The sequence below is a fragment of the Ahaetulla prasina genome, chromosome 1 (genome assembly GCF_028640845.1).
Source record: "Ahaetulla prasina isolate Xishuangbanna chromosome 1, ASM2864084v1, whole genome shotgun sequence".
Classification (NCBI taxonomy): Eukaryota; Metazoa; Chordata; class Lepidosauria; order Squamata; family Colubridae; genus Ahaetulla; species Ahaetulla prasina.
In genome coordinates, this window is record NC_080539.1 from 357421632 (window position 1) to 357447308 (window position 25677).

Genomic DNA, 25677 nt, shown 5'->3' on the forward strand with positions numbered 1-25677 from the left:
TCCCAAAATCTTCAACCAAAAACTGTCTACTATTGACCTTACCCCATTCCTAAGAGGACTATAAGGGGCGTGCATAAGAGCACAAAAGTGCCTACCGTTCCTGTCCTATTGTTCCCTTCATTATATCAAATTAATATAGTTGATGCATATTTTTTTTTACTTATATATATATATATTTTCTTCAAGATATGTCGTTTTATTTATGACAATGTTTGTGTATACTTTTGTGACAAAAAAGAAATAATAATAAAAAAATGCAGCTTCCTGAACACCAGTAGAACTGCAAAAATACTACACTACTTGGAACATCATATATCTTACTTGGAACATCATATATACTTGGTTGATACCTAGGACGCTGGCAGCAACCCGTATCAATCATCAGCACCAGTCAATGGTATTTGTGATGCCTTTTTGAATGTTCAGTTGACTGAGTTACATGTTTAATGAATAAAGATAAATAATAATAATAATAACAACAACAACAACAATAGTCCTTGAAGAACGAACAGATGCATGTTATAGATAAACCTGCAAGAATTACTGGTGAACCGTGATATATTAACTCACAGTTATATCTATATCTATATCTATTTATATTTGTACATCTATATTTATTTATGTACCCTATAGACAATAGATACCTGTGCATTTAATGATAAGGATAGTATTGTAAGCTAAAGAACACACTCCATCCAACACAACGTTTATAAAAAAGGCGCTAGAATTCTCAGAAATGAACAAATTAACGATGGAACTAAAGGTTGCTCTTTTCTGGAGCACAATGCACACTGAGCTCCTACAGTTCCAGTAGTTTGTCCTATAGCAGTGATAGCTAACCTTTTTGCCATCACATGCCAAAAGGGGGGGAGCACGGGATGGTGGTGGTCATGCGTGCGTGTGCCCACACCCATAATTATATGTGCCCCGCTCCTGCGCATGTGCATGTGATTCCCCCGCGCACCCCCCACTTTTGGCATGCGATGGCACGGTGGGCACGGTAGGCCCATTTTTTGCTCTCCCCAGGCTCCAGAGCCCCTCTGGAGCCTGGGGAGACCAAAACACAGGCCTTCTGGTCCCACCGGAAGTTGGCAAACAAGGCCATTTCCAGCCTCTGGAGGGCCTCTGGGGGTGTGGGGAAGGCAGTTTTCGCCCTCCCCAGACTCCTAGAGAGGCTCTGGAGCCTGGGGAGAGCAAAAAACAGACCTTTCCCACCCCACCCCACCCCAGGCCCTCCTGAGGCAGGAAACAGTTTGTTTCCCTATTTCTGGTGGACCCAGAAAGCCCGAAAATCAACTGGCTCGCATGCCCAACGATATGGCTCCGTGTGCCACTTGTGGCACGCGTGCCACAGGTTCACTATCACGATCCTATAGCAATAGCACTTAGACTTATATACTGCTTTACAGTGCTTTACAGCCTCTCTAAGCAGTTTTACAGAGTCAGCATCTTGTCCCCAACAATTTGGGTCCTCATTTTACCGACCTCGGAAGGATGGAAGGCTGAGTCAACCTTGAGCCTGGTGGGATTTAAACTACCAAATTGCAGGCAGCCAGCAGGCAGCAGAAGTAGCCTGCAATACTGCACCCTAACCACTGTGCCACCAAGGTCCTATAGGTATCTCTTGCAGTCTGTCTTTCAAGCCAATTTAAGAACATCTGAAGCATGCAGAGAAAGCAGCAGTACCATGAAAGGAAGACCTGGAAATTGACAAAAGCCAGCTGGTAGCCTGGAACATAATCATGTTAACAGGACTGGCAGAGTTTACAGGGTGGACTCCCTCTTTTCTGGTTTCCGGTATCTGCGTTATGCTTAAATAACTCAAAACATCCATCCATTTGGAAGATAAATATGAGCAGCCTGTAATGTGGATCAGTGCTTTGAGCTGTAGTAGAAAATGAAAAGCATAAAAGCAAGGAAGATTTGCATACAGAGTGGCTATACTTGCTTTTGGGATTCCTAGGTCTTCTGTTTCTGGATAATTTAGCGCGTAAAAGTGTTATTTTGAGGCCAAAGCGGCCCTGTAGTCATACCTATAAATGCAGAAGAGAGGGAAGAAATGCACAAGAAGAAGTGGGTTTTCAGTAATCAGGGCAGACAGCTAGAAACACACAGCAGGTTGCCTGGATACGAGTTACCATGTGCCATACTTTGGAGCTCTGGAATAAGCTGCCAGGAAAGAGCATATTGGAGAGATATTGTTATTCTGCTCCAGAGAATCATGGCTCGGAGTCTTTAAAACAGTATTGTTATCGCCCAGCTTCAAAGAGGAATGAAATTACAGATCATCCTGAATTTACGACCATAACCGAGCCCAAAATTTCTGCTGCTAAGCAAGACAGTTAATTTTCCCCAGGGGTGAAATCTAAATTTTTTTGCTGCCGGTTCTGTGGGTGTGGCTTGGTGGGCAAGGCTTGGTGGGGGGGTCATGTGACTGGGTGGGCCTGGCTATGTAACTGGGGGATCAAAAGACAGAAACTCACTAGCAATGTACTGCTGGAGCAGGGTTGGACTAGATGACCTCCAGGTCCCTTCCAGCCCTGGATTATCCTCTGAAGCTGCCAGGTTTGTACTCCTTCCTTCCTCTCCTCCTTCCTTCCTTCCTTCCTTCCTTCCTTCCTTCCTTCTTTCCTTCCCTGCCTCCTTTCTCTCTCTCTCTCAAAAATGAACCTCCCCCACACCCTGTTTTTCCTCCCAGCAGGCTTCCCTGATAACCAGACCAAAAAACGGGGGGGGGTCTGTATTTCCTCCCAGCAGGCTTCAGGGAAGCTTCAGGGAAGCCTGCTGGAAGGAAAAATCGACTCCCGTTTTTGGTTTGCTAACAGAGACTTCTGGGAGGAAAAATGGACTCCTTCCCCCACTCCCTCTCCCCCCATTTTTTGGCTAGAACCCAGCTGAGCTGCGCGATCATCAGAGGCTTTTTTTTTACTTTTAAAAGCATTTTTTTGGCCAAAGGAAAAAATGCTTTTAAATTTTTTTTTAAAAAAACATCTGATGATCACCTGGCTCAGTTGGGCATTGTGGGGGCAAAGATTTTTCCTACCGGTTCTCTGAACCACCCACTGCCATCACTACTGGATCGGGTGATCCGGTCCGAACTGGGAGCATTTCACCCCTGATTTTGCCCCATTTTATGGCTTTTCTTGCCACAATCATTAAGTGAATCATTGCCATTGTTAAGTTAGTAAGTTTTTAACTGAATCTGGCTTCTCCATTGACTTTGCTTGTCAGAAGGTCATAAAAGGTGATCAGGACACCACGACCATCATAAATGTGAGTTTATGGATTTTAATCATGTGGCCAAGGGGATGCTGCAACAGTCATAAGTGTGAAAAATGGTCATAAGTCACCTTTTTCAGTGCTGTTGTAACTTTGAACAGTCGCTAAACAAACTGTTGTAAATTGAGGACTACCTGCATTTCCTGATCCCTCTTAGGCAATGCCTTACCCTGAATTCTAAAACTCATCCCAAAAACTATAGCGGGTACCCTTATAGTGGACTTCGTTGGACATCATATTCAACTAAAGCCCAATCCTTGGTTATTCATCAAGTTCCCCAGCCATGAGACTTTTACCTATACATATATAGCTGGAACTAGAGATTATATAACAAACAGCCTTGAGTTTTGCCTTATCTTTCTTTTTCTCAGTCCTGATAAAAGATATGAGAATGTATATCTACCAAAGAATTCAGCTGATTACACTATAAATTCTGTCAATAGCTCCAGAGAGGGATGGAGATAATTTTTACTTCGATTCTGAGTCTGCTATCCTTGGTCCTGAAACTGTTTCTAATACCTTTCCAGGGTCCTGAATGTGTTTTCACATACTTTTTTCTAACCAGGACATTGTTCTCTCCTGAGTTATAACCTGTTTGGACAGTGACTGCTGCAACGGAGAAGGTTAAAACTGTTTGAAAAACTGATTTCTTTAGAGCCCTGATGTGACACGTCAATGCTCTATGCTGGTTGCCTTCCAAATTAATTTTCTTTTCACAGTATGCAAAATGTCACTAATAAAAGCTTGTTTAATACATTGAATTAATCCCCATTGTCCAGGATACACCTTGAAACCTTTGCAGAAGAAATTTTTATTAATATAACATTCCTATATTTTTTCAAATGTTGATTGTTTGTATGCCATCAAGTCAGCTCAACTCTTAGCATAGAGGGATTTTCTCCACAAAAAACTGCCCTTTATCTGGTACTTCAGGATTTCCAACAGTGCACCCATCCCCACTGTAAATATCCCTTTGTTTCTTCTCTCTTCTTCTACCTCTCCCAGCCTTAAAGGCTTTTCTAGGTATTTATGTTCAAAGTAGGATAATTGGGCCCGGTCATTGTGTTTTGAATAAGACTGTGGATTGATTGATTGATTTGTTTGATGAGCCATTTGTTTGTTTTCTTGGATGTCCATGGTTTTCTCAGAAGCATTTTACCAGCAACAAGTTCAAAAGCATCAATACTCTTTCAGCCACACTTTCGGAAATTGCTTGTTAATTGCTTTTCAACTATTAAGAACCTTTGGCTTGATACATTTTGAAGCATTGGATGATTTTCTGTCAAACCTTAAAGAGGTTTTAACTATAAGTTTAAGAACTTTTAAAAATGGGGGAGGGAGTATTTTTTTAAAGTGTTTTTGTTTTAAAAAGTCAATGGACTTTTGCTGACATCAGGATTGAAATGACAATGCTTTATGGATTTGTTTATAGAGAAGAGATTGGACAGGAAAAGAAGAGACAATTTGTTGTATTTTAAGAGGTGATAAATTACAAAAATCGCTTATATTTGTGATGAAAATGGAAAGTCACTATGTTTCTTTTTCCTCATTCTTATTTTTTTTTTCTTTCCCAATTCTCTTTTCCCTTTTTTTTCCTTTTCTGCACCTTATATTCTTTCTTCTGCCTTTTTCAGATTGTACTAGCTTTTTCTGTTGTAATTATAATCTTTAATAAAATCACTGTTTAAAATATAGCTCCGTCAAGCACAGTGTGGATTATAGATGATCCTAAAAGATTAAAGAATAGATCTCAAGGAATCAGCCATAGAATGTGGTTGGTATGCAGCCAGGTTATTCATGGAACTGCCAGTACCTGATTGTTTATACATGTTCCAATGGCAGGTCGTGCTCCATTAAAAGTTGTCATCTGTCACAACCCAGACAGAAACCTTTTCTGTCTCAGCACCTGGTCTTTGGAGTACCATCTCCCTAAGGTTAGGCTGGCCCCAGCCTTGTCGGTTTTTCATAATGACAATTGTGAAATAAACTGAAGTCCTTGAAATGTTATTATTTTACTATTGGATGGATTCCGTCCTTCATTGCCAGCATTATACTGTTGTTTATATTGTATATTTTTGTTCATTTTTATGTGGTCTTAGCCACCCAGAGGCATTATGGCAAGATAGACAGCCGTATAAATTGAATAAATAAATAAATCATCCCAAGGCTTTGTTAAGTGACCTTAAATCGCCTCTACTTTCTGTTTAAAAAAATCTTCCAACAGAAGCTTTAGATAAGCACTTATGTCCATAATGAAATTGCAGTTTATAATTCTGGCCTCTCTTTTTTTTTCACAAAGGAAAAAGGGAGAGGGGAGATTAAGAAAAGAGAAAGATGGTGGGCAGTTCATCAGATTTAAAAAGAGGGAAAGAAAAGACCAGCATTCTGTAATGGAGGAGTTTTGCTGAGCTAGCTTTTTTTTTTAAAAAAAGAGAACCAACTTGCTATTGTTTCATTTGGTTTAAACTGTTCATTGTAAATTGTTTATTTATTACTGGTTCCTGAGTAAACGAGAGGCAGAATACAATCCCATGACTAAAAATTATACTGACATGAAAAAAGAGGAGGCAATATCCATTTCAGAACTCTAGATATACAATTTTCTTGGAGAAGATGGTTGTGCAGCAACTCTACTGAACTCTGAAAGGAAATGGATAATCTGGGCCACTTTCAGATAAGATTCTTATTCAAGGTTCAGTCAACACTGATCACACTTGTGGATGACCACTGGCGAGAGTTGAAAATGGTTAGTTCAGCCATCTTCACTTTTCTTGAACTCTCAGCAGCTTTCAAGACTGACTCTAGAGAGTGGGCACTACTCTATTGTGTTGGTTCTCTTCCTTTCTCCAGAGCTGATTCCAGTCAGAGTTGCTAGGAGAGGAGGGGTCCAGTTCTAGACCTCTGCTTTGCAGAGCCATTCCAGGTTCAGTTTTCTTTCTTCTCCTATTTAACACCTACATGAAGCTGTTGGGTGAGGTATCCAATGGTACGGAGTGAAGTATCACGAGTGTCCTGATGACACCCAACTTTACATCTCCACAACTGCTGTCCAAGGGATGCCATGAAGAGTGTCTGGAGGCTGTGGGAGTTTGGATGGGAAACAATAGGCTTCAGCTCAATCCTGGCAAAACTGAGTGGTCTTGGGCATTAAGATCTCCTGGTCCCAAGAATATTCCATGTTTAGTTTTGGTTGGGTTAGAGCAGGGGTGTCCAAACTTGGCAACTTTAAGACTTGTGGACTTCAACTCCCAGAATTCCTCAGCCAGCTTAGTTGGCTGAGGAATTCTGGGAGTTGAAGTCCACAAGTGTTAAAATTGCCAAGGTTGGAGATCCCTATTCTTTGCCATATCTTTTCAGGGATTGAAAGAGACTTGTCATCATACTTTCCCTCGGTTCTTATGTTTGATGGCTAAACATGCCCAGGTCCTTCAATTTTTCTGTGTAGGCTTCGTTTTTGTCAGAATATTCATGAACTGGAATGGAGACATGGTAACAAGGTCAGCCAATGAATAGGTATAGCAACTGGGTCAGCCAAGGGGGACTGTTTAGAAACTGAAACTAGTCTGCTGAATTGAAACTGAAACTCATCTCTGCTGTACTCCCTGTGTGTTTGTATTTACAATCTCTCCTCTCTACCACATTGGAAGAATCAGCCATTGATATTATATATTTACCTTCATGTGTTATATTGTATATAAAGAAACATTAATGAATCCTGCTGAATCAGTTATCTGTGTGTGCTGTCTGGGTGTGATTTCTGCAACAAACTCTGACAATTTTCAGTCCTCATATTGTTGTGGCCCAGGCCCCAGTAGATAGCAGGAAACTCAGTCAGTGTAAAAACAAGCAAACTTTATTCAAACAGCTGAGAATTACTTCATTCTCAGCGTAATTCAACTAAATTAAAGCAAATTCCTCCCAACACAAATTTCTCAGTCCTATCACCAACCTTGGTCCAATTAGGCAAACTGCCAAAGGCCTTTCTTGGCAAAAGTTCAGAAGACACCGATACAAAATAAGTGCAAGAAGACAAAGCTATCAACGTTGTTTTCTGGCAAAGCCCAAATGCCGTTGCTGGTCTTTTAAGCCTTATGGGAGGGGCCAATCATCTTTTGGCCCTATTCCTGAGTCATCCTCTTTGCTTGAGCTGCTCTTGCCTTCTGGAGCTCTTCTCATGTGTGCATTAGGAACAGGCTCCTCTTGTTCCTCTGCCTCACCACTGAGACCACCTCAGTCTCTGGAGGCTCTGGAGTCCACACCTCACTCCCCGATGGCTCTGGCCCCACCTCAGCCTCTGACACAGAGCCCTCATCTGGGCCCTCCCCAGCCTGACTCCGTTGCCAGCTCCGCAGGCTGCTGGTGGACTACATATCTTCCTTACTGGCCTTCCCTGAATCTATTCCAATTTCTGTGGAACTTTCTGTGGTGCCCAGATTTCTCATCCCAATGGGGTTGGCCCACCCTAGTCATTCAGGCAGAAAATGCCTGGCTCCAGTTCCCACCCAAGGAACTGCAGATGGCAGAATCCAGTTGAAGAACATTTTCTGCCATGGCTCCCACTCTTTGGAACATCATGCCATTTTGAACTGAGATCCACCCACACCCTCTTGACCTAGGCAATGAACATATCCAACACAGTTCCCTCCTTTTATTTTCCCCACAACAACAACAACCCTTTGAGTTGAGTTGAGTTGGGCTGAGAGAGAATGACTAGCCTGAGGTCACCCCGTTGGCTTTCTTGGCTAAGGTGGGACTTGAATGTAGTGTCTTCTACTTTCTAGCCTGGTGCCTTAACCACTAGACAAAACTGCTTTTTTTAACCACTATACCAAACTGGCTCTTTTCCCCATTCTCCCACCCTTTGGAATCCTTCCCTCAGTTCTGGGCTAATTAGCAAGGGGGGAAAAGAGATTACAAGAGAGTAAAGCAAGCCCCCGATGGGGAATACACTTTGAAAGGAACAGCACAGTTATTTGCTTAATGTGTTCCTGACCACTTAGGATACAAAAGGAAGCCTTTCGGGTGAAATTGATTAGGATGATGCCAATTTCAGATAGCAGCAGAGATGCTAATTAACCATTCGGGGCAAAGAAAAGCAGTTTAGGAAAAGATAGCTTGTTCAAATAATCTCTCCCCTCTGCAAGGGAGGAAATTCTATGAAGGGAAAGAGAAGAAAATACCAAAAAAAAAAATACCAGTTAGGCCAGGGGTCTCCAACCTTGGTCACTTTAAGACTTGTGGACTTCAATTCCCAGAATTCCTCAGCCAGCTTTGCTTTTGTCCTGTGCTGACTGCCTAAGTCAGGGGTCCCCAACCTTGGTCACTTTAAGACTTGTGGACTTCAATTCCCAGAATTCCTCATTCAGCTTTGCTGGCTGAGGAACTCTGGGAGTTGAAGTTCGCAAGTCTTAAAGTGGCCAAGGTTGGGGACCTCTACTTAGGCAGTCAGCACAGGACAAAAAGTTAAAAAAATAGAAGAGTTAAAAAAAGGAGGGAGGAACATCCCTAAGATTGTGATGCACTCTTGAACCCATATTCCAGTTGGCAGAACCAGGTCCAGAAGCTTTTCCAGAAGGCCAGAAGGGGGATTACCTCACCTCCAGAGGAAAGATTGCTATAGGTGGAAGTGACACCAGAGAAGGCTCTCTCCCTAGACAGGCAGAATTCTTTAACCAATGGGCTCTACAACATAATCTCCCTGTTTAACTGGATAGAATGAGTCAATGAAATAGGGACAAGAGGAGTCCTCAGCTAACCTGATAACTTGCCACAAAGGGCTATAAAGGGTAATAACCAGTGATGGGAATCAGCCAGTTCACACCTATTCGGGAGAACCGGTTGTTAACTTTCTAAGCAGTTCGGCGAACCGGTTGTTGGAAGAAATCTTATTTTGCTTTTTTCCACTTTATAGAGCTAATCCTATAAGAAAGGCAGGAAGGAAACATTATGGTATTGCCCTGCTTAGAGAAACTGCCTCTCTGGTTAGCCCTTATTACATTGTAACAGTTAAGGCGAAGCGCCCATTGACGTGAGTGACATTGAGTTGGCCACACCCACATGGTCACATGACCACTGAGCCACACTTACCCAGCTGGTCATTAGGGAAGAGAACCGGTTGTTAAATTATTTGAATCCCACCACTGGTAATAACACATGTTGAATTGGACCCAGAAGCAAACTGTCATTCAGTGAAGCTCATGCAGCAGAGGTGCTTTATATGCAACCTCACAACTGCTTATGCCACCCCATTCTGCAGTAACGACAGCTTCTGGATAGCCTTCAAAGCTATTGTAGATTGCACTCCATATGGGCATGAGTGGCAGAAATAGGAATAGAGAATAGAATAGAATAGAATAGAATAGAATAGAATAGAATAGAATAGAATAGAATAGAATAGAATAGAATAGAATAGAACAGAACAGAACAGAACAGAACAGAACAGAATAGAATAGAATAGAATAGAATAACAGAGTTGGAAGGGACCTTGGAGGTCTTCTAGTCCACTCCAAAGCCCATCAGACCCTAAGTTTCCCCCAATCTGGCCTCTCTGCTTTCCTGGTTATGGATTCTTCCACCCACTCTGATGTTGCAGAAATTCTACTAATGGACTGTGGGTAACTGTGGGCCTTACAGTGTTTCAGCCCTTCTTCTCAGCACTGTTGAGAGCCCTAAGTCCTTAACCCCATCCCATCCGACTGCACTTCCATAACTGGCTTGTCTCACTAGCCAGCAAGTAGTAGCCAACCCACTTTTCCCCTCTTCCTAACTCTTACCCAGGTAAGAGAGTGCCCAATTAAATACACAGAAGTATTGGCACCAGCATATTAATATTTGTATTTTCTAACAGAATAACAGATTTGGAAGGAACCTTAGAGGTCTTCTAGTCCAACCCTCTGCTCAGGCAAGAAACCCTACACCACTTCAGATAAATGGTTGTCCAATCTCTTCTTTAAAATCTCTAGTGTTGGAGCATCCACACAGCAAGTTGTTCCTCTGGTTAATTGTTCTCGATGTTAAGAAATGTCTCCTTAGTTCTAGGTTGATTCTCTCCTTGGTTAATTTCCATCCATTGCTTCTTGTCCTGCCTTCAGGTGCTTTGGAGAATAGCTTGACTCCCTCTTCTTAGATATTGGAACACTACTATCATGTCACCACAATCCTTCTTTTCATTAAATTAGACCTATCCCATTCCAGCAACTGTTCTTTATATGTTTTATCCTCCAGGCCTCTAATCATTTTTGTTGCTCTTCTCTGCACTCTTTCTAGAGTCTCAACATCTTTTTTTTTTACATTGTGGCAACCAAAACTGGATCTACTTCCTTTATGCTTTCAATATATATAACAAACTTCTCCAGTGAGACCTTCCTTCTCATTAGGTGGACAAAGTATTTGAGTTTCACCTTCAGGATCTAAAGAGCAGTCAGGGTTGATCTCCTCTAGAACTGACTTGTTTGTTTGCCTTGCAGTCCAAGGGACTCGCAGGAGTCTTCTCCAGCACCAGAGTTCAAAAGCCTCAATTCTTTGGCGCTCAGCCTTCCTTATGGTCCAATTTTCACAGCCATACATTGCAACTGGGAAAGTCATAGCCTTGACTATACACATTTTTGTTGGCAGGGTGATGTCTGTCCTTTTTAGTATGCTGTCTAGATTTGCCATAGCTTTCCACCCCAGGAGCAAGCGTCTTTTAATTTCTTGGCTGCAGTCCCCATCTGTGGTGATCTTGGAATCCAGGAAAATAAAATCTGTCACTACCTCCATTTCTTCCCCATCTATTTGCCAGGAATTGAGAGGGCCAGATGCCACAATCTTAGCTGTCTACATACTAATAAGATTATAGGAAATGTACCTAAGATTGAGCCTACCAAAGTCATCTTTTGTTTTGGTGTTCCTCAACATACTAGTAAGTACAATTACCTGTGCATTGAATGCTTCACCGATGGAACATTATTCTCACGAAGGTGGTCTGCCGCTGAGAACTATTTGAATGCACAAGGAACAGCGTGTTAGCTTTACTTGAGTTAACAGCTGAATCCAACTCAAAAACCCCATCTGGACATAAAGTCAAGCAGTCTTTCTTCTCTCCTCCCCCCATTTATTCCTCCCAGGTGATAGAAATGCTAGTCAGACATTCAGAGAGGCATCGAAGGTTAGAAACTTTGTTTTGTTCCAATGGAAGATTTCCTCTCCCAGATGAATCTCAGTAGTAATTACATTAGAAAGCTCTCCCTGCCTGCCTTGTTGTAACCGGGACAATATTTTTAAAAGATTTATTATTTCAAAGCTCTTCAATTTCCACCGAAGCAGAGAAACTTTAGAGTCCCATATTGATTAGAAAAGGGGATTGTGTTGCAAGGTAGAGCAAGTCCTAGAGACCTTTCCTTTCCTGCTCTTTGCTGGAAAATTGCATCTAACAGCTGCATCCTCCCACTGCCCAAAACCTTGGTGAGTTATATGAATCTAGGCACTTTTTCCCATTATTCATCCATATGCAGGTGTTGATAACCCTTACATGGAGGGGAGGGAAGATATTCTCCCTGCACAAGAAAATGAATTTAGGAAATGTTGGGGGGAAGCCGTGGGAAAAAGGAACTACAAATTATCAAAAGGAAAAAAGGAAGGCCTCTGACGGACTCTTTGCTGGGAGTATTGGGGAAGGAAACAGAACATTTTGTCCAAGACCCGACTAGAACATCTTCTACCAAAGATGGATCAGCAGCAGGTACAGCAGCAGTTAGAGCAGCTACAAGCGGCTAATCAACAGCTCCAGCAGCAAGGGTCTCACTTGGCAGGCCAACTTGCTGCCAGGAATGTGCCTGCAGCCCCCCATCCTCCCACCTCCTCCTCGCCGCAAGTGCCCGATAACCGTGCGGATAAGTTTTCTGGGCAGCCTGAGATGTTCCCGACCTTCTTGGGACAGTGCCAGCTCTACATGGCTATGAGGCCAGAGGATTTCCCAGTCGACCGGGCTAAGGTGGCCTTCGTGGTTAACCTTCTTTCCGGCTCGGCTGCTCGATGGGCCACGCCCCTCTTGCTCCAGGACAGCCCCCTGCTGGCGGACCAACAGCGTTTTTGGCAGCACCTGCGCACCATGTATGAGGACCCCATTCGAATGCTGACGGCAACCAGGCGCCTTAAGGAACTCAGTCAAGGGAAACGCCCCCTGCAGGAGTACATCGCCGAATTTCGTCTTTTGTGCCAGGACTCTGACTGGAATGATGCAGCGCTGGTGGGCGCGTTCAGGAGGGACTCTCAGAGGAATTGCAAGACGAGCTGGCCCGCGTGGGCGCCGCGGACCCTCGACAACTTGGTGCCCTTTGTCTCCGCCTCGATGCCCGTCTGCAACGGCGACCGTCCGTCGCACCCCGGGACCCTCCGTCGACATCTGCACCCCACTTCCTGCACCACCAGCACCCAGGGTCGCCCCACGTTTTGTAACCGCTGCGGAAGAGCCCATGGAGTTGGGAGCGCCAGACCTCGCCTGACAGCCCAGGAGCGGAACCGAGGCGCCAAGGGGATTGTGCCTGTACTGTGGGGAGCCCGCCACGCCGCTTCTTGCCCCAGAAAGCGGTGGGGCACGACGCCGTCCCCGAATCACAGCGTGACCAATCGGAAGCGGAGCAGGCCCGACCTCGGGAAACCCTAGGTCGGGCACGTACTAAGCCCCACTGGACGTTGGAAGTAGACTCTGGGCCCCTCGGCATCTGATTCTGGACACACGGATATGGTTGGGGAACCAGTCGGACGGGCTCCAGGCGCATGCGCTGGTGGACTCAGGGCCACAACAAACTTTATGGACCAGGCCTTTGTGACCCAGTTTGCGGTCCCGTGGTTCCGGTGGACCCTCCGATGCGGTAGAGACAATTGATGGGCGAGAACTGGTGTCCGCCCCATTAAATTGCCACCCAGCCTTTGCGCCTGGCTATTGGGGACCATGAGGAGGCGATCCAGTTTTATGTCACGGCGGACCTTCATTTTCCTTGGTCCTTGGGTTGGCCTGGCGGACCCACGATCCTCAGGTGGCCTGGTCGCGAACACCATCTCTTTCCCGAGTCTGCAGTGCGTCGATCACATCCGCCACACCTGTGCCGCCAGAACGCCCCACCGCTGCCATCACCTTGCCTCCTGAGCTGACGGACTTCGCCGACGTGTTCAGCGAGAAGGAGGCGGACCGACTACCCCGATCGGCCCCACGATTGCCCGTGGACCTTCTGCCCAACGCACCACTGCCTGTGGGACGCCTGTATTCCATGTCGGAGCCCGAGTTGGCCGCCTCAGGGACTTCCTGGACAAAAACCTGGCCCGAGGGTTCATCCGCCTTCAAAGTCCCCTCTCGGCCCCGGTCCTCTTTGTGAAGAAGAAGACAGGGACTTGCGCCTATGCTGTGATTACCGCCGGCTAAACGCCATTACGGTGCGGAATCGCTACCCCTGCCGCTCATCCCGGAGCTACTGGAAAGGTTGCGGAGGCCACGATCTTCACCAAGCTCGATCTCCGGGGGGCCTACAACCTGGTGCGGATACGAGAAGGAGACGAATGGAAGACGGCATTCGGCACCCGATACGGACACTACGAATACACTGTCATGCCATTTGGGTTGACCAATGCTCCCGCCGTTTTTCAGCACTTCATGAGCAGCGTGTTCCGAGACATGTTGGATCGGTTCGTGGTTATCTACCTGACGACATCCTGATTTACTCGGTCCAGGAAAGCCACCTTCGACACGTCAGTCTGGTTCTGCAACGCTTGGAGCACCAACTCAATGGGAAGCTGGAGAAATGCGTCTTCTTCCGGACTTCCATAGAATTCCTCGGGCATATCATCTCGCCCGAGGGCATAGCCATGGACCCATGTAAAGTAGAAGCTTTGTGTAGCTGGGAAGCCCCTCGTCGGGTGAAGGATGTTCAGGGCCTACTGGGCTTCGCCAACTACTACCGGACCTTCATCCCGGCTTCGCCACACTGACAGCTCCACTTACCCAGCTCCTCAGGAAGAAGGTTGCATTCGGTGGGGACCCCCCCAGCAAGAAGCATTCACAGCCCTCAAGAAAGCCTTCGTCACGGAACCCGTCCTGAGGCATCCCGACCCGCTCCGGCCTTTTGTGGTGGAAACGGACGCGTCCAATGTGGCTCTGGGAGCGGTGCTGCTACAGGCTCCGACGAATGGTGGCACACTTTTTCCCGCGCTTACTACTCCGGAAACTCAACCTTCCGAGCGCAACTACACTATCTGGGAAAAGAGTTGCTGGCTATCAAGGCTGCATTCGAGGCTTGGCGACACCATCTGGAGGGCCCGACATCAGGTGGAGGTCCGAACGGACCATCGGAATCTCGAGCACCTCACCACAGCTCGGAAGTTGAACCAGCTTTGGCGCTCAGCCTTCCTTATGGTCCAATTTTCACAGCCATACATTGCAACTGGGAAAGTCATAGCCTTGACTATACACATTTTTGTTGCTCTTCTCTGCACTCTTTCTAGAGTCTCAACATCTTTTTTTTACAGCCCTCTCTAAGTGGTTTACAGAGTAAGCATATTGCCCCCAACAATCTGGGTCCTAATTTTATCAACCTCGGAAGGATAGAAGGCTGACTCAACCTTGAGCCTGGTGAGATTCGATCTGCCAAAAGCTCTGTTATCAACCATTTAACATTAGCAACACATGTATATATACAAAGATATATATAACAAAGAAGTTTCTTACCCACCATATGAAACATTCATTTATTTATGTCTCATATTTCTCATCCCCCTAAAGGATAGTGTCCTGATATTATCATCAGAAGAAGGGATTCGCACAGGTTTTCTTATTCCTATAAGATGCAATCCAAAACGTTATAGGATTTTCATGACACAATAAGATTCCCTAACCTTTCTTGACACGTATAGGTAATCCCCGACTTACAACTACAATTGGCACCAGTATTTCCATAGCTAAGGAAGGCGGTTGTTAAGTGAGCTGAGCCCAATTTTATGACCTTTTTTTGCAAGTGAATTGCTGCAGTTATTAAGTGAATCACATGGTTGTTGAGTGAACCTGGCTTCCCCCATTGACTTTGCTTGTTGGAACCTGGCTAGGAAAGTCACAAATGGCAATCACACCACCCCTGGATGTTGCAACTATCATAAATAAGGAGTGGCGATGGGGCAGTGGTTAGAATGCAGTACTGCAGGCTACTTCTGCTGACTACCAGCTGCCAGCAGTTCGGCAGTTCTATTCTGAACACTCAAGGTTGACTCAGCCTTCTTTATGGTCCAGTTTTCACAGCCATACATTGCAACTGGGAAAGTCATAGCCTTGATATACACACTTTTGTTGGCAGGGTGATGTCTGTCCTTTTTAGAATGCTGTCTAGATTTGCCATAGCTTTCCACCCCAGGAGCAAGCGTCTTTTAATTTCTTGGCTGCAGTCCCCATCTGCGGTGATCTTGGAATCCAGGAAAATAAAATCTGTCACTACCTCCATTTCTTCCCCATCTATTTGCCAGGAACTGAGAGGGCCAGATGCCACAATCTTAGCTGTCTACATACTAATAAGATTATAGGAAATGTACCTAAGATTGAGCCTACCAAAGTCATCTTTTGTTTTGGTGTTCCTCAACATACTAGTAAGTACAATTACCTGTGCATTGAATGCTTCACCGATGGAACATTATTCTCACGAAGGTGGTCTGCCGCTGAGAACTATTTGAATGCACAAGGAACAGCGTGTTAGCTTTACTTGAGTTAACAGCTGAATCCAACTCAAAAACCCCATCTGGACATAAAGTCAAGCAGTCTTTCTTCTCTCCTCCCCCCATTTATTCCTCCCAGGTGATAGAAATGCTAGTCAGACATTCAGAGAGGCATCGAAGGTTAGAAACTTTGTTTTGTTCCAATGGAAGATTTCCTCTCCCAGATGAATCTCAGTAGTAATTACATTAGAAAGCTCTCCCTGCCTGCCTTGTTGTAACCGGGACAATATTTTTAAAAGATTTATTATTTCAAAGCTCTTCAATTTCCACCGAAGCAGAGAAACTTTAGAGTCCCATATTGATTAGAAAAGGGGATTGTGTTGCAAGGTAGAGCAAGTCCTAGAGACCTTTCCTTTCCTGCTCTTTGCTGGAAAATTGCATCTAACAGCTGCATCCTCCCACTGCCCAAAACCTTGGTGAGTTATATGAATCTAGGCACTATTTCCCATTATTCATCCATATGCAGGTGTTGATAACCCTTACATGGAGGGGAGGGAAGATATTCTCCCTGCACAAGAAAATGAATTTAGGAAATGTTGGGGGGAAGCCGTGGGAAAAAGGAACTACAAATTATCAAAAGGAAAAATACTGTAGCAATAGCAATAGGATTTAGACTTATGTACCGCTTCATGGTGCTTTTTTTTTACAGCCCTCTCTAAGTGGTTTACAGAGTAAGCATATTGCCCCCAACAATCTGGGTCCTAATTTTATCAACCTCGGAAGGATAGAAGGCTGACTCAACCTTGAGCCTGGTGAGATTCGATCTGCCAAAAGCTCTGTTATCAACCATTTAACATTAGCAACACATGTATATATATAAAGATATATATAACAAAGAAGTTTCTTACCCACCATATGAAACATTCATTTATTTATGTCTCATATTTCTCATCCCCCTAAAGGATAGTGTCCTGATATTATCATCAGAAGAAGGGATTCGCACAGGTTTTCTTATTCCTATAAGATGCAATCCAAAACGTTATAGGATTTTAATGACACAATAAGATTCCCTAACCTTTCTTGACACGTATAGGTAATCCCCGACTTACAACTACAATTGGCACCAGTATTTCCATAGCTAAGGAAGGCAGTTGTTAAGTGAGCTGAGCCCAATTTTATGACCTTTTTTTGCAAGTGAATTGCTGCAGTTATTAAGTGAATCACATGGTTGTTGAGTGAACCTGGCTTCCCCCATTGACTTTGCTTGTTGGAACCTGGCTAGGAAAGTCACAAATGGCAATCACACCACCCCTGGATGTTGCAACCATCATAAATAAGGAGTGGCGATGGGGCAGTGGTTAGAATGCAGTACTGCAGGCTACTTCTGCTGACTACCAGCTGCCAGCAGTTCGGCAGTTCTATTCTGAACACTCAAGGTTGACTCAGCCTTCCATCCTTCCGAGGTGGGTAAAATGAGAATCCAGATTGTTGGGGGCAATAACTCTGTAAACCATTTAGAGAGGGCTGTAAAGCACTGTGAACTTCTATATATGTCTAAGTGCTATTGCTATAAATACAAGCTGGTTGCCAAGCACCCAAATTTTGATCATGTGACTGTGGGGATGCTGAAACAATCATACATGTGAGGACCAGTTTTAAGTCACCTTTTTCAGTGTCATTGTAACTTTGAACAGTCACTAAACAAATACTTCTAAATAGAGTAGTTACAAAGGAAAGTTACAAAGGAATGGTATTGCCACTTCAGACACATAATGAGTGATTATTAATTGGAGCATTCATAGACCACCAAGTACGGAAAGTTTTTAAGAAAGATACACAACATCCCAAGAATACAATAAATGGTCAAAAGACATTAAACATGGGTTTTAATCTAGTATTTCTAGAGATTTCAGAACTCACTGACAGCTACCAGGAATAATTAGCCAAAGACCATCACTAGATAGCTGTAGATAGGATATTTATGCTGTTTTTAATAATCATAGAGAACAATATGTAAGTAAACATGTTCATAAATAACTTGAACCTAAATTATTAAGGCCCTGATAGGAAATTTCCAGTACTTCGGATTTCATCTTGAACATTGTAATTTAAGGTTAACATAACATAACATCAGAGTTGGAAGGGACCTTGGAGGCCTTCTAGTCCAACCCCCTGCCCAGGCAGGAAACCCTACACCATCTCAGTCAGATGGTTATCCAACATTTTCTTAAAAATTTCCAGTGTTGGAGCATTCACAACTTCTGAAGGCAAGTTGTTCCACTTATTAATTGTTCTAACTGTCAGGAAATTTCTCCTTAGTTCTAAGTTGCCTCTTTCCTTGATCAGTTTCCACCCATTGCTTCTTGTTCTACCCTCAGGTGCTCTGGAGAACAGCCCGACTCCCACTTCTCTGTGGCAGCCCCTGAGATATTGGAACACTGCTATCATGTCTCCCTAGTCCTTCTTTTGTTAAACTAGACATACCCAGTTCCTGCAACCGTTCTTCATGTTTTAGCCACCAGCCCTAATCATCTTTGTTCTTCTTCTTTGCACTCTTTCCAGAGTCTCAACATCTTTTTTTACATTGAGACAACCAAAACTTGATGCAGCATTCCAAAGTGTGGTCTTACCAAGTCAATATAAAGCAGTACTAACACTTTACGTGATCTTGATTCTATCCTCTGTTTATGCAGCCCAGAACTGTGTTGGCTTTTTAACAGCTGCTGCACACTGCTGGCTCATATCTAGATGGTTATCCACTAGGACTCCAAGATCCCTCTCACAGGTACTACTATTGAGCAAGGTACCACATATACGGTACTGGTGCATTTTGTTTTTGGCCTAAATGTAGAACCTTACTTTTTTCACTGTTGAATTTCATTTTGTTAGATAGCGCCCAATGTTCAAGTCTGTCAAGATCTTTCTGTAACTTGAGCCTATCTTCTGGAGTGTTGGCTATTCCTGCCAGCTTGGTGTCATCTGCAAATTTGATGAGTTCCCCATCTATCCCTGGTCCAAGTCATTGATGAAGATGTTGAAGAGTACTGGGCCTAAAACAGAGCCTTGGGGTACTCCACTGCATACTTCCCTCCATGTGGATGTAGTTCCGTTGAGGACTACACGTTGAGTGCGGTTGGTCAGCCAGTTATGAATCCATCTGGTGGTGGTGCTGTCTAACCCACATTTTTCTACTTTATCTAGTAGTAGGTTATGGTCTACTTTATCAAATGCTTTACTGAAGTCCAAGTAAATTATATCAACAGCATTCCTCTGGTCTACTAATTTTGTCATTTTGTCAAAGAATGCGATAAGATTAGTCTGGCATGATCTGTTTTTGACAAACCCATGTTGGCTTTTGGTTATTACTTTGTTTGCTTCTAGGTGTTCGGTGATTCGTTGCTTGATTATCTTTTCCAGAATCTTCCCCGGTATTGAGGTCAGACTGATAGGTCTGTAGTTTCCTGGATCTGTTTTTTTTCCTTTTTTGAAGATGGGAACTACATCAGCTCTTTTCCAGTCCTCTGGCAGCTCCCCTGTGCTCCAGGATCTTTGAAAGATATAGTTCAGTGGTTCTGAGATCACGTCTGCCAGTTCCTTCAGAACCTTGGGGTGTAATCCATCCGGTCCTGGTGATTTGAACTCGTCTAAGGAAGGCAGTTGTTAAGTGAGCTGAGCCCAATTTTATGACCTTTTTTGCAAGTGAATTGCTGCAGTTATTAAGTGAATCACATGGTTGTTGAGTGAACCTGGCTTCCCCATTGACTTTGCTTGTTGGAACCTGGCTAGGAAAGTCACAAATGGCAATCACACCACCCTGGATGTTGCAACTATCATAAATAAGGAGTGGCGATGGGGCAGTGGTTAGAATGCAGTACTGCAGGCTACTTCTGCTGACTACCAGCTGCCAGCAGTTCGGCAGTTCTATTCTGAACACTCAAGGTTGACTCAGCCTTCCATCCTTCCGAGCTGGGTAAAATGAGAATCCAGATTGTTGGGGCAATAACTCTGTAAACCATTTAGAGAGGGCTGTAAAGCACTGTGAACTTCTATATATGTCTAAGTGCTATTGCTATAAATACAAGCTGGTTGCCAAGCACCCAAATTTTGATCATGTGACTGTGGGGATGCTGAAACAATCATACATGTGAGGACCAGTTTTAAGTCACCTTTTTCAGTGTCATTGTAACTTTGAACAGTCACTAAACAAATACTTCTAAATAGAGTAGTTACAAAGGAAAGTTACAAAGGAATGGTATTGCCACTTCAGACACATAATGAGTGATTATTAATTGGAGCATTCATAGACCACCAAGTACGGAAAGTTTTTAAGAAAGATACACAACATCCCAAGAATACAATAAATGGTCAAAAGACATTAAACATGGGTTTTAATCTAGTATTTCTAGAGATTTCAGAACTCACTGACAGCTACCAGGAATAATTAGCCAAAGACCATCACTAGATAGCTGTAGATAGGATATTTATGCTGTTTTTAATAATCATAGAGAACAATATGTAAGTAAACATGTTCATAAATAACTTGAACCTAAATTATTAAGGCCCTGATAGGAAATTTCCAGTACTTCGGATTTCATCTTGAACATTGTAATTTAAGGTTGTCTGGGAAATTACCAACTACTGCATCAACTTGTGAATTCTTTTTTTTTTTAAAGCTCTACATGCAAATGTGCATGCATACTCTTCTAATGGATATATTTGGTATGTAAAGAACTTTTCCTGTCTCTGAGGCTGATTGTATGGCAGATTTGCCATGATTGCAGACTTCTACAGATTGGAATGTATCAGCATTTTGATGGCAGGGTTAAAAATAATACCGTTCTAAGCCAAGTCAAAAAAAAACAAAACATCCAGTATCAAAACTTGAACCACTGGCCAGGGCAGAGTTATACTATCAGCCCTTTATTAAATTGTAATAGTAGAAGTCCCACCATAAAAAATAGAGAATTGTTGACTCTGGACACATCCATGGTCTCTCCTGCAAAAAGTATCTGTTGAAGATTTATGGAAACAGACAATAAATCATTTTGAATCAAAGTTGTGTAAGGCTTTATACATCATTGAAAGGTCGTAAGGACATGAAATTTTACCTGGAAACATCTCATATCTAAAGCTTACTGAAGATATTGGCTGCTTCATAGTATAACGGGCTTTTCACCCAAGGAGTGTGGACTATATTTTATTAGAATTTTTTCAGATACATCTGAGTGCCAGAAATATATTTCCAGAACTGCACGAGCAATGGTTTGGATTACATAAACCATTATAGATATATAGTCTTCTTAGATATTTTCCACGGATGCCAATACTTGATTACTCCAATTATCAAGGATGTCGTGTTAATTCTGCATCAATAAGGATGTATCATGGGAAACCAAAGGTTGAGATTATGTGGCCCTGCATCCAAATGATTTCAATGCTTGGGCTAAATGAGGGTCCAAGACATCACAAGTAGCTAAATGGGAACATGAATTAAGGATCTCCAGCTGCTCCTTTTCAAACATTGGATGGAATTCAGGACCAATTAAAAACCCATTAGGAAACAGTACATTAGGACCACCTTATGAATAACTTCCACAATACTTTTCTGCATCCAGGACAAAAATTATTTATACTAGTCTTCAATTTTATGCTGCATTAAGTTATTTTCTTTTCTACACCTAGGCAGATATGTCTCGGGGAGTGCTGTGACAGAGAAAGTATGCTTCCTAGATCCCATCAGATGACAGTGCTTAATGGACAGAATTTGGAGCACTGGAATTGAATGTGCATTCTTTTAAGAAATTATTGAAATTGTGAATTGGAAGGTGACACTGAGTACAACTCCTTATTCTCAACGAAGGAATCAAAGTCCTCTTTCCAGCCTCTACTTAAAGACATCCAATGAAAGGGAATCCACATTTCTCAGTGTAATTGGTTCTGTTCTTGAACTCCTCGTACTGTTAAGAAGTGAAGAAAACAGCAGGCTGTGCAACTGAGAGATACATAATCTCATACACCCATCTATGTAAACTTGGCACCCAACATCTAAAGGCTGCATGATCAATCCCTATCACATATAGGCAAAGAGGATAAAAGAGAGGTGCTCTGTGAACAAACTGTTGCCATGCACTTCAAGGAAAGAAACTCAGGAAGCAGTTTGTTCTCTGACTTTTTTGGGTTTTTGGGGTTTTTTTCCATATCTCTCTCTCTCTCTCTCTCTCTCTCTCTCTCTCTCTCTCTCTCTTTTGAAGAGTTTTAGGTGACTTGCTAGCTGTCAGAAACTCTGAGCCCATGTTTCTGTCTGCCTTATTTTATTTATTTATTTAATTTTGTCATAACAATATACACAAGCATCACACAAAAAGATTATATAGTATATAAACATATATATGAGGAGAAACAAGGAAGTATAAGCATATATATATAAGAAAAAGAAACAACAGGACAGGAATGGTAGGCACGTTTGTGCTCTTATGCACGCCCCTTAAAGTCCTCTTAGGAATGGGGTGAGATCAACAGTAGATAGTTTTTGGTTAAAGCTTTTGGGATTATGAGAAGAGACCACACTTTTCACTCAGGTGATATTCCTAGTCCTATATGCCTCACATCAATCATCTTGTGAGTAGATTGAGCTAAGAGAGAAAGACTGGCTTAAATTCTCATTCCCCCACACCCACACCCATCCTCCACACCCACCCCACAACTAAGAATCTAAATCTTCCCTTCCTAGATGGACACCTTCACCGATACGTTAGCCTTTAAGGCTTTTCGGCACTCTGTCTCCTTACTTTTCTTCAACAGCTAGATATTTTTATTAATAACTTGAAGCCCCAAAGATCAAAAACTTAGTCTATTTTGCCTCTGAGGAATAATGAGAGAAAGATTTCAATTGCCCAAAATCCATTTAAAACAACAGCTTTGCACTAAAGTATACACCACCACCATCCCCACACACACAAACAGTAGAAAAGAATAATGAAATGCAGGCTTTAGGATTTTTATGGCGTTTTCCTCCCAGGGGAAACAGGCATTTGAGGGGGAAAAAAACCTGTTTAAATTAAATACTCTTAAATTTGTTGCCTTCTACTTTTGTCCTGCAGCTTTCCAGTCTTCAGATTAAGTGGAGCTGAATTCCAGAGCTGAAAGGATAAGCCAGATCTTGCAAGAGTAAGCAAAGAATTTATATAGCAGTTTGTAGTCTATCATTCTGAGTGGTTTAAAAACTGCCACTCCTCTGGCCTCAAAGCCATATGTTTCATTTATTTTCTTTACTACATTTATAGTGTGACCTTTTTATTAAAAAAAAAAAATCTCAGGGCAGTCATAAAAGTATACATGCCAACTGCGTCTCTGTGTCTAAAATAAATTTTGAGCAGATACATCTGCGGCACTTTCTCATTTAAAAAAAACAACCCAAGGTTTAGCTTTATCAGTTGGGGAATTTAAATGCCACCTTGAAGCTGCAGGGAGGCCTACTAGGCCCAAAATGGGGCACGGGGAGTGTAGCATGACCCCCCGCAACCCATTTTTGCTCCTAGGAGGCTGCTGAGAGGTTTACTAGGCCCAAATTAGGGCATGGGTGGGCGGTCCCCACAGCCCGTTTTTGCTCCCAGGGGGATGCAGGAGGCCAAATACTGCCTGTCACACTCCCTGGCCACGCCCATCATGGCCACGCCCACCCAGCCGGTCATTAGGGCAGAGAACCAATTGTTAAATTATTTGAATCCCACCACTGGTCCCATCCCAATGGGACTAGTGTGCCAGCAGAGGAGGCATGCTGCGGACATTGTCAGTCAGGAAATTTCAGCCGGCGGGGTCATAGATTTCATAGAATAATACAATTGGAAGGGACCTTGGAGGTCTTCTAGTCCAGCCCCCTGCTCAAGCAGGAGACCTTATATCATGTCAGACAAATGGCTGCCCACTCTCTTCTTAAAAGCCTCCACAACTTCTGAAGACAAGCTGTTCCACCAGTTAATTGTTCTCACTTGTTAGGAAATTTCTCCTTAGTTCTTCTTTCCCTGAGTAGTTCCATCCATTGCTTCTTGTCTTGCCGTCTGGTGCCTTGGAAAATAAATTGACTCCCTCATCTTTGTGGTAGCCCCTCAAATACTGGAATACCGCTATCATAACTCCCCTTGTCCTTCTTTTCACTAGACTAAACATACCCAATTCCAGGAGAAGAGCCTTCTATACTTTGGCTCCTGCCCTTTGGAACATCTTGCCCCCCATAATAAGGTCTACTCTCACTCTCCTGACTTTCCATAAGGGCCTGAAGACATGGCTCTGCCAGTTGGCTTGGGGCTCCAACAGGGTAGTTTCATGCTGGAGGTGTTTGATGGACCAATAGCACATCCCACTTCCCCTCCTGCACATTCTGCTCCCTCATCTGTATAAATATTTTTGTATTTTTATTAATATAGGGGCCTCTGTGGCTCAGACTGGTAAGACAGTCTGTTATTAACACAGCTGCCTGCAATTACTGCAGGTTCTAGACCCACCAGGCCCAAGGTTGACTCAGCCTTCCATCCTTTATAAGGTAGGTAAAATGAGGACCCAGATTGTTGGGGGCAATAAGTTGGCTTTGTATATAAATATACAAATAGGATGAAGACTATTGCTAACATAGTGTAAGCCGCCCTGAGTCTTCGGAGAAGGGCGGGATATAAATGCAAATTTAAAAAAATTAGATATATGTGCTTGTAGGATTTTATTACTTTTACTGTTGTAAGACGGGGGGAGAGAGAGAGACAGAGAGAGAGACATAGAGAGAAAAAGAGAGACAGAGAGACAGAGAGAAAGACAGAGAAAGAGAGAGAGAGAGAGAGATGTTTTGGAAGGAGAGAAAAAGAGACAGTAAGAAAAGCTTCTTCATTTTTCTGCTTGCTGTGAATCGCTTTTGGTCAAATTCATTGTTTAGTTATGAGCTGAAAGGAAAGCATTTGATCTATATTCCACTAGCACAACAGAAATAATCAGGTAACACAATCATCTTTTTATTATTGTGCAAAGCACTCAGGGGGGAAATTTAGGGCCAGGCCCTTGAACATTACACCAAGTTTTAAAATTCATTACATGTGTGGATTTGCAGAGACAGAGAGAGAGTTCATCAGAATAATTTAAAATGATTCAGAGTTTCTCAACTTCAGCAATTTAAAAATATGTAGGCCTCAACATGCTGACTGGGGAATTCTGGGAGTTGTAGTGCACACATCTTAAAGTTGCTGAGGATGAGAAATACTGGTCTAGAGCAGAGGTGGGTTTCAGCAGGTTCTGACCAGTTCTGGAGAACTGGTAGTGGAAATTTTGAGTAGTTCGGTGAACCAGTAGTAAAAATTCTGAGTGGCTTTGCCCCCATCTATTCTCTGCCTCCCAAGTCCCAGCTGATCGGGACGAAATGGGGATTTTGCAGTAACCTTCCCCTGGATTGGAGAGGGAATGGGGATTTTACAGTATCCTTCCCCTGCCACGCCTACCAAGCCACACCCACAGAACTGGTAGTAAAAAAATTTGAAACCCACCACTGGTCTAGAGGATTATTGCAAAGTGTTGTTTTTCTGTGGGTGCTTCCACGTTTTGCTTTAATCTGAAACAACTCCAGACACAAGGGACTACATAATATCAGGCAGGAAGCATGAGAAAGGGACTTGGAGCGAGCAAGAGACACCGTTTAGCAGCATTTTGCCATCCTCCTGAAGTAAAGTTATCAGTTGGGAACTGAAAGATTGA